Consider the following 9,052-nt stretch of genomic DNA (forward strand, 5'->3'; position numbering starts at 1 on the left):
CGCCGTCTGCTGCTCCAGCGGTCGTGCCGGTATTTCGGCCGCGATGCACGGTCCTTTTACTATGTGGCAACGCAAATTCGCGAAAATAAGAGATAAAACGAGATTTGCGAATGTTTTGTATTAAAAAGTGAGCTAGAGTAGGATAAATTGTGCAGAAAAGAAACGCGCCGAGTACAGCTGGCGGACGGCAATTTTTTGTTCTTGCCTCCATTACCTCCATTAAACAGAATGTATTATAAAATTTCTATGAAAAAACTATAAATTGAACGCATAATAATATATCAAAAATATTTTTAAAAAACCTTATATATGTGTACCGCAGACAAGGGGGAAAAACCATGCAGCCGAATACATACACTGCGAAACAGACGGCAGCTTGCTTCAGCCTTTGCTGCATGCAGCTTTCCAATAACTTCCCATGTTACAGTAAACTACACTGTTGATTATCATTATTTTAAGTATAAGCAAGACATAGGATCTTATTGCGGAAGCTTCCAAGAGTTTTCTGCGACGCATGTGCGTGAGAAATGGATCGATGCTGTTTCAACGAAAGGTGAGCGTAATTTTTAAGTCTCGTTTCTTGTCGACAGGAGTTGAAGGATTACAACAGGTATCCCAATGCAATAAAACTCTGCTCTGCTTTGTGTCACGTAAGTTCGTCCGAACTCCATCTTTTTCAAGCTACCAAGGCACAGTGTCAGCATGCAACGGTTGTGCAAAGGAAATGTATGCAGCGAAGGTGTGTGCGGCAGTTTGCTTTATGAACTCACGGGGCAACTCGTGTAAGTTTTAGAAAGTGCGGTTATCATTATGTTCATGAACGGTCACGCTGCATGGTTTTCGCGGAGAATTAAGCCCACGTTACAAATTGGATAAGGAAAATATAAGGATAAGGAAATATTAAACGATGTAGTGGTTGTGACTTAATCCAGTTTCGGGCACTTAGGAGCAAAGCGACCCTTCACAGTGCTGTGATACCGTAGTATGAAATCAAATATGCACTCGGTTCGTGGCATGCACGAGTGGATGGATGCTATGAGCGTCCCCTTCAGAACGGGGCGGTGGGTTGCGACACCAGCCCCCGCATCGGCGTGCGTTTGAATTATTTATTTATTCAAGATACCCTGAAAGGCTCTCATTACAAGTATATCACATGGGGGGGGGGGGGGGGGGGCACTGGTCACAGATTGTATTAGTACAAAAAGAAAAACAAAAACAAAATAGCAATAGTGTGGAAACGTAGGTATTATACAAGATGAATCACAAATATTGCACAGAAAACATTAGTACATAAAAGGAGAACACAAGATTACTAATGTAAAGCAAACCTCAACAGGCATCACACAAGAGAGAGAGAGAGAGAGAGAGAAGAAGCACTGTGAAGTGCCAAAATAAGAATATTAGGTGGCAAGTAATGAGCGAATTAGATCTTGAAACATAGTTAAGTTGGGTTCAGTGGCGCTATCTGATGGTAAGGCATTCCATTCAGTTGTTGTGCACGGTAAAAATGGATATGCACAATGCGATGACTAGCAGTTGATGTGTTTGACTTTATATGGATGGTCACGACATGCAAAAATGACTTGTGGTGACTGAAAGAAATCATCATGAAGTGAAGAATAGTGATAAAGCTTATGGAAAAGTGATAGGCGGGAAATTTTATGGCAAAGTGATAAGTTGTCCAACTCAGCTTTATTCTTTAATGAGGCGACGCTGGTGTAACGTAAATAATCAGAAAAAATAAATCGCGCAGCATGGTTTTGCGAGGCTTCAATGTTATTGATGATATAACTTAGCTCGGGATCACAAATGGCAGACGTGTATTCTAGTTTGGGACGGATTAATGTGATGAATGCTATAGATTTTAATATGCATTGGGGCTTCATTTAATTTAGATTTAAGAAGTCCGAGAGTATGGTTAGTGGAGGCAAGGGTAAGGGTAATATGATTATACTATGAAAAGTTTGACTCAAGATTGATACGAAGGTACTTGTAAGTTGTGGCAAATTCTACAGCGTCATTATCAAGGGAGTAGGTGGTTGGGAGTCGTGACTTATCGGTGAAAGACATGAGTTTAGTTTTGGAAATATTTAATGACATTAACCAATTAGAACACCATGCACATATCGCATCTAGGTCAGTTTGCAGTAAGTGGCTATCAGTGTTACGTGTTACACATCAGTAAAGTACACAATCATCTGCAATTTTTGACGTCATACAACTGGGTAAATAATTAATATAGAGTAGAAAGAGTAAAGGTCCAAGTTCGCTACCTTGAGGAAGTCCAGAGTCAATGTCAGCATAACATGAGTTAGAATTGTTAACTGATATAAACTGAATTCTAGCTGAGAGAAAATAGGTGATCCATGCAATTATATTTCAGCAAATGTAAAGTTGTGAAAGTTTAAGTAACAACCTCTGATGTGGAACGTGATCAAATGCCTTAGAAAAATCTTAAAATATTGCATCGACTGGAAACTCAGCGTCTATCAATGCATGTATGTTGTTAATAAATCCGGCAAGTTGTGCATTGCATGAGTAGCCCTTGTGAAAACCGTGCCGATGCTTGAAAATAATGTTATGGTCTTCAAGGAAATTGATGACTTGACTGTGCATATGTTCAAGTAATTTACAAATAGTGCTGGTTAAGGAGACGAGACGATAATTAAGTGGAGAAGCACGATCATCTGAATTAAAAATGGCTATTATTTTAGCTATGCGCCAATCATTAGGAATGCAGCCAGTTGATAGTGACTGGGAAAATAGAGCGGTTAACATGGAACAAAATACTATGTGATTTATTCTTTAAAATTTTATTATTGATGCCTAGATGATCGGCACTAGAGGACGTTTTAAGATTGGTTAGTAGAAATAAAACACCAGGCTCACTGATGACTACCTTGTGCATAGTGATTCCCACTAATGCCCTCAATGTAGGCTACGAGTTAACGTTTTAGTGAGTGAAAATTGTTACACATGTGTCATTGAGAGGTTGAGAGCAATTTGAATCGGGGATGGGAATATCACTAGAATCAGCAAGACTGATGTCAGCACGAACTCCAGGGTTCACCACATGCCAAAACCGACGAGTATTACTTTTTAGCATGGTGGCAAGTCATGAGCAAAAAAAGTTACGATGAATAGATTTTAGCACTGCCTTAAAAGCCTTTTCACATGCTTTGTATTTGTCACGTGCACTCGCGAGCCCAATCAGATTGGCCTGCCGGTACATTCTCTCCTTGTTATTGAGCCACCAAAGCTTGTTGGTAAACCAAGGAGGACTACTTTTGCAGGAAATGGATAACATAGAAATGAACTTGTCGATGAGATGACTGAAGGTGGTTTTAAAGAGGACCCAGTTCTGTTCAATGGAGCGTGCATGAAACTCGTGCAGTAATTGATCAGAAAAAGCTCTTAATTTAGTGTTTATTGCATCAAAATTGGCTTTACCGTAATATCTTATTTTCTTTTTGGCAAGTGTCTTTAAGATAGCAAAAACAGTTGATGCACCAAGTGATATCATTATGGTCAGTGATGCCTGCATGAGTTATGCAGGAAAATATATCAGCATTGTTAGTTAAAAGTAAGTCTCCTATATTGGCAGAAGTTTCAATGGATCGTGTTGGTTGACTAATGAGTTGTGTTAATGAAAAGTCAAGACATGTTCCGAGAAAATGATTAGATTACAGATTTAAGAAAAGAAATATGCCAGCAACCATCGAGTTTTTTCACTATTGCAGTTCTTCGTGCTCAAATATACCAAGTGTCATTTTAAGTAACTTTTTCTAGAAAAAAAAAAAAAAATCTGCCTCCATTCCACCCTGCGAAAGTGGATTTACAGCGAAGCTGTTGCCAACGTTAGACGACGTTACACATGGTTACGCAAGCACTGCCACCACAAGCTACGTAAATCACGCACGCATGCACGTGGGCGGAAGTGCTGCATATATATATCCTCATTCTTCCGCGCCCTAGCTCCGCCATGCACATCATTGAACTAAATAAATGTTTAAAAGTAAATTGCATCAGAAAATGCGTAAAATACGACTTACACACACAGCATACACGATAGCTTTGCATTGTTATTCAAATATATGATGAAACATAACTCTGTTACCTGGGAACTGAACGACAAAGCCCTTTTCCAGCTATCGTTTGAGGTCGGTCTAGTGGCCATAGCCACTAGGTGGCAGTGCCGTCAGCACAGCATACATCATTCATGTAGGCCTTCCACCTAGTGCAAATATGTTATTTAATTTCTCAAAGTAAGATGCGTCAGAAAATTCATAAAGTACAACTTACAGACATGATAGCATTGGATTGTAGTAATGTGAATATACGAGAAAACATTATTCTGTTACGCGAAAATTCAAACACAAAGCGTTCCAGCTGCCGTTTTTGGGTAAGCACACCACAAAAAATTCCGACCAATTAGAGGCTAGCATCTTTGCTGTAAAATGCGCGTGTTAGAGCCGAGTAAATACGGCAAGTCCTCTACAGTAGCACACTGAGCCATTCTTCAGCCAATCAAGGAGTGCCTTGCACTCTTCCACCAATGTTGGGCATTCATGAATTATTGTGAAATATAACTTTTGCCAGCACAATCCTCGTTTTACAGCAGGAACTCATCTTATCAGCATAGATACAGCATTAGTGGCTCCAGTGTGCCGATTCATGACCTACTACAGTGCAAAACAATGTGTGAAAAATGCACACTAAAAGTAACGACACAGATGCCATCTGCTGCATAATCAATCAGAAAAATTAGAATTAAATGAGCGAACTGAATTTATCTTTGGAAAGGTAATTTCTCTTACGTAAACACAAACCTGTGGCGTGCATGCCCATAAGTTCGACGAAAGCTTGCGTGGTCAGGCGGCATGTTACAAAAAGTAAATAATTAAGGTCACTGCCCAAGTAAAGTTTGATATTGCGTAGCCCATAGCATAGTTAGCGATAAACTTCACCCACTACATCACAGGCTACGGTTTAGCGTTACCACATGTGTGCTCAAATCCGCACCAATGGTACAGGCAACACCTAACACCTATCAGCAGGATGCATGCATGGTAAGAAGCCCCTAGCTTATTTCTGTCCCACAATGTAACATGCTACACATATGAACCAATCACTGCATTGTGCTCACTGCATTCTAAGAAGAATTGGGTTCCAAAGCGTAAATGTTTTTACTCGACTAGTGACCTTAATTCCTCCCTTTTTTTTTTTTTTTTTTTTTTTAACATACATGCTCTATGACACTTTGCCGCTTAGAAGGACAGGGTGCATCCAACAAGACATCTGCTATATGATTTTCACTGTGCTGCTGCATAACTGTGATAAATCATGACTCAGTATGGATGTTACTGTATGCTGCTGAACCAGCACACTGAAGTGCATTTTCCTAGAACTGGGAGACTGAGGCATGGGTGGCTGCACTTGTGCCTTTTGCAATAGCTTCTAAAAAAGGAAACAAAACTCTTGGTCTGACGTGACAAGTTTATTATCTACACCATACTGTGGCCCCGCCAGCAGGAGTGGATGGCAACAGCTGTGGATGCCCTGCAAATAAAGAATCAAGTTACTGTATAAAGGAGGCTGTGCGAAAGATTGACAAATTAATGTAAAAGCTTATTATAACAAATTTGCATCTAGCACGAAAATAACTCCGTTGCAGGATAATCGTTCAGTACATACTCGTATCGGCAAGAAACATTTTAGTTTTACTTTGCTATATTGAGGTTAAACTGTAATGACTAAAAAATCTAGCGCAACTCCAGTTAAACTTCGACTTAAGAAAGTCGATTGGACCCGACAATAAATATTTCGTCATATCTAGACATTTCCTAAAATTAAAAACATGTTAATCTAGTTTGTGTGAATAACACCACTTTGCAAAAGATGTAACTGTTGCATTTATATGCACTTATCGTAGACAGAAAGCCCGCTGAATGCATATTGTGTTGCTTCATGGGAATGGCAGACTAACAGGTAAATGGCATTCATCACCTGATCTCACATATGGAATACCCCACAATGTTCCTACATTTATAAATAAACATTGTTAAATTGAGCAAGGCGTACAGTTGACTTCGTTGCTTCGAGGTTATCAACACATTAGACTATGAATATGTGTCTGGGAATCAAGAGCACTTCTTTAAATAAAAGATTAATATAATCGTGCGTCATTAAATCAATGCATACTCAAGGCAGTGATGACTAGATTACAAAGGACGAAGGGATAAATAAAAACTGTGCATCACTGTAAGTCAAGGTACACATAGTACACCGGGGTGTACGATTGCTTGATGCCCCATTTGGTCTATAAGTAGGGCCCTTTGTTTTTTGGGATTGTTTTTTTTTTTAATGGGGCTTACAATTTTGTGCCACATTTAAAAGTTCAGTGCCTTTCCAGTCTATGAAAAAGGATGACCAGCAAAGCTGTGAATGTGGGCCGCTTACTGGCAAACTGCACCTCTGCCGCATCGGCCCGGTATTGCACAATATTTGGGATCGGCCAACGTATGGGTAGTGCTTAACGCCTGCTTCACCTCCGCCGCGAGTCGGCCCAGCATTGCACTACCTTCGTGATTGGCCCATGTGTGGGGAGTGCTTAACGCCTGCTTCACCTCCACTGCGAGTTTGCCCGGCATTGCACTATCTTCGTGATTGGCCCATGTGTGGGGAGTGCTTAACGCCTGCTTCACCTCCACCGCGAGTCAGCACGGCATTGCACTATCTTCGGGACCGGCCCACATTTCGAGAGTACTAAACGCCTGCTTCAACTTCGCCGCGGGTCGGCCCGGTATTCACTATCTTTGGGATCAGTCCACATATGGAGAGTGCTTACTGCCTGCTTCACCTCTGCCACGGGTCAGCCCGGTATTTCACTATCTTCGGGATCGGCCCATGTATGAAAAATAGCTGGTCTATGTCCACGGAGACTAGATCTGCCAGAACCTAGCCATAAACAGCTTTGCTGTAAAAGGGAAACCGGGGAAAATAGGGATTTTCTGGGGGGCTGGTACAGCCAGGGTCTTCCTGGTAACTTTCACAAGCGATTAGCACTGGCAATGTTCCCCTTTTCGACACATTTTATTTAAACAAGCGAAATAACAGGATGATATATGTACTTGCAAAGAGTTGCTCGTAAGTCATGCGACAAACTTATTTTATAGAAATGTTTGTTGGCAATCATTGTTAGCACTTTTTAAACAAACTGCTTAAACAAAAGGAAAAGGCGCGCTTGGCGATCTCTTGCTTAATAATGTTCTCTGCACATTTTTCTTTAAAAAAGGAAAGAAAGCAAAAGTAATAGTGCACACGAGCATGCTCTGCAAGAAGTGTGATGCTTACAATTACAAGGTGTTCTTTAGATACATCTGTATTTTCATCATTTCTGTATCCATCCTGTACCTGCCACAGTTTTGAACACACATTACAGTCAGGAAAACGTCCTCTTAACATCACAACTATCATTCACAATACACAGCACTGTAGACGCCGTGTTTGCTAGGTTGAGGTAACGGGGGGGGGGGTGGCATCTTGTCGGTAGGTCAGCACGAGTGTTCCTGGGGCTTCATTCTAGTAAATATCCTTTAAACTCATCCTTTAGAATATATGCTTTGGGGTGAATGCCAGGGGGAAATTGGGTTTAAGCCAATTTTCATAAATCTTATTCAGAATGCAAAAATTTGGAATTATTGGGGGGATGCTCGACTCTCACGCATCCCCCAATGTCTTCCCCGCACGGCTCTTTCATCTCCTGGAATCCGGATTCTCCCCGTAGCTAAGTGCCAGCAGCGGTCGTGTAGTTGCAACATATTACAAGAGACGGTGCGAGTTGCGCTGCTAATGCCACCTAATGGCGGGATTAGATGGCCGCGAGAGGGAGCGAGCTCTTGATCTTTGGCTCGGGGTTGGCAAACAGCGCAGACATTACACGCGTGTATCGATCCATGCTTCTGTGAGTGTCTCGCGAGGCCTAGGAGCAGGACACCGGAATGGACGAACACGATCATTCGAACGGCCATGCACTGGTACCAGCATGGGGCGAACATATCCAGTCGCAGTGAGTCAGACTTCCTAGACTTCTTGCGCACCCATTGGCATGTTCTGTGGATAGCAATTTGGCTAGCAGGCATTAGTGTACGAAAGGCGCAATAAATGCTCTTGCGATTGTTTGCACCACTGTGTTGTCGTTCCTCTGTCCCTAGAGCATGTGTGAGACCCTACAAGTTTTAACCAAAAATGAAAAGCTAGAAATTCTGAAGTTTCATATGCCACAACCACAATCTGATTATTAAGTATGCCTGAGGGGAGGGAGAGCTCCGGATTCTTTTTGACCAGCTGCGGTTCTTTCATGTGCACCAAATGCACAGTACACAGGCGTTCTTGCACTGCCCCTCTATCGGAATGTGGCTGCCATAGCCGGGATTGAATCCGCAACCTCGAGCTTAGCAGTGCAACACCACAGCTACTGGGCGACAGCGGAAAGCTCAAGGCTACCCACGGGAGGTTTACCCGAAAACGAAGGACCCTACAGTATTCCAAATCCCCGAAGCTGCTCTCGGAGAGGCCGACGCTCCAAGTTATGCCCAACGTACTTATTTCTGCCATTCTTTGTTACCCGTCCCTCATGTAAAGTACCCGATAAGGGACCTTCAAGATACAGCACAATGTAATAAACAAAAAAATTACGGTACTCCCTAATGTAAAAGTTGAGTGCCGCTGTGTACATGTTTTCATTTCGCGATATATTGGCTGGCACAGACAGTCTCTCTTGTGGCACGCTGCAACGGAGTGAAGTGTCGCACAACTGCTTCGATAATCAGGCGATTGCGAGGCAGCGCGTGGGTGACATGTGGGTGCGATCCACAGCAGCCACCACAATCAGACTTCTGCTCGTGCAGCGCTTTGTTTCCATGCAGATGACAGGTGCTACTCTGGTGCCATCTCGTAGCTATCGTTGTCGCAAAAGCAGTCTTTCATTTTCCGCCTCATGGTTCCACTGCGCACTGCTCCTCTGCTTTGCTCGTTCGCTATTGCTGTCTTT

This window comes from Dermacentor andersoni, chromosome 9 (genome assembly GCF_023375885.2).
Source record: "Dermacentor andersoni chromosome 9, qqDerAnde1_hic_scaffold, whole genome shotgun sequence".
Taxonomy (NCBI): domain Eukaryota; kingdom Metazoa; phylum Arthropoda; class Arachnida; order Ixodida; family Ixodidae; genus Dermacentor; species Dermacentor andersoni.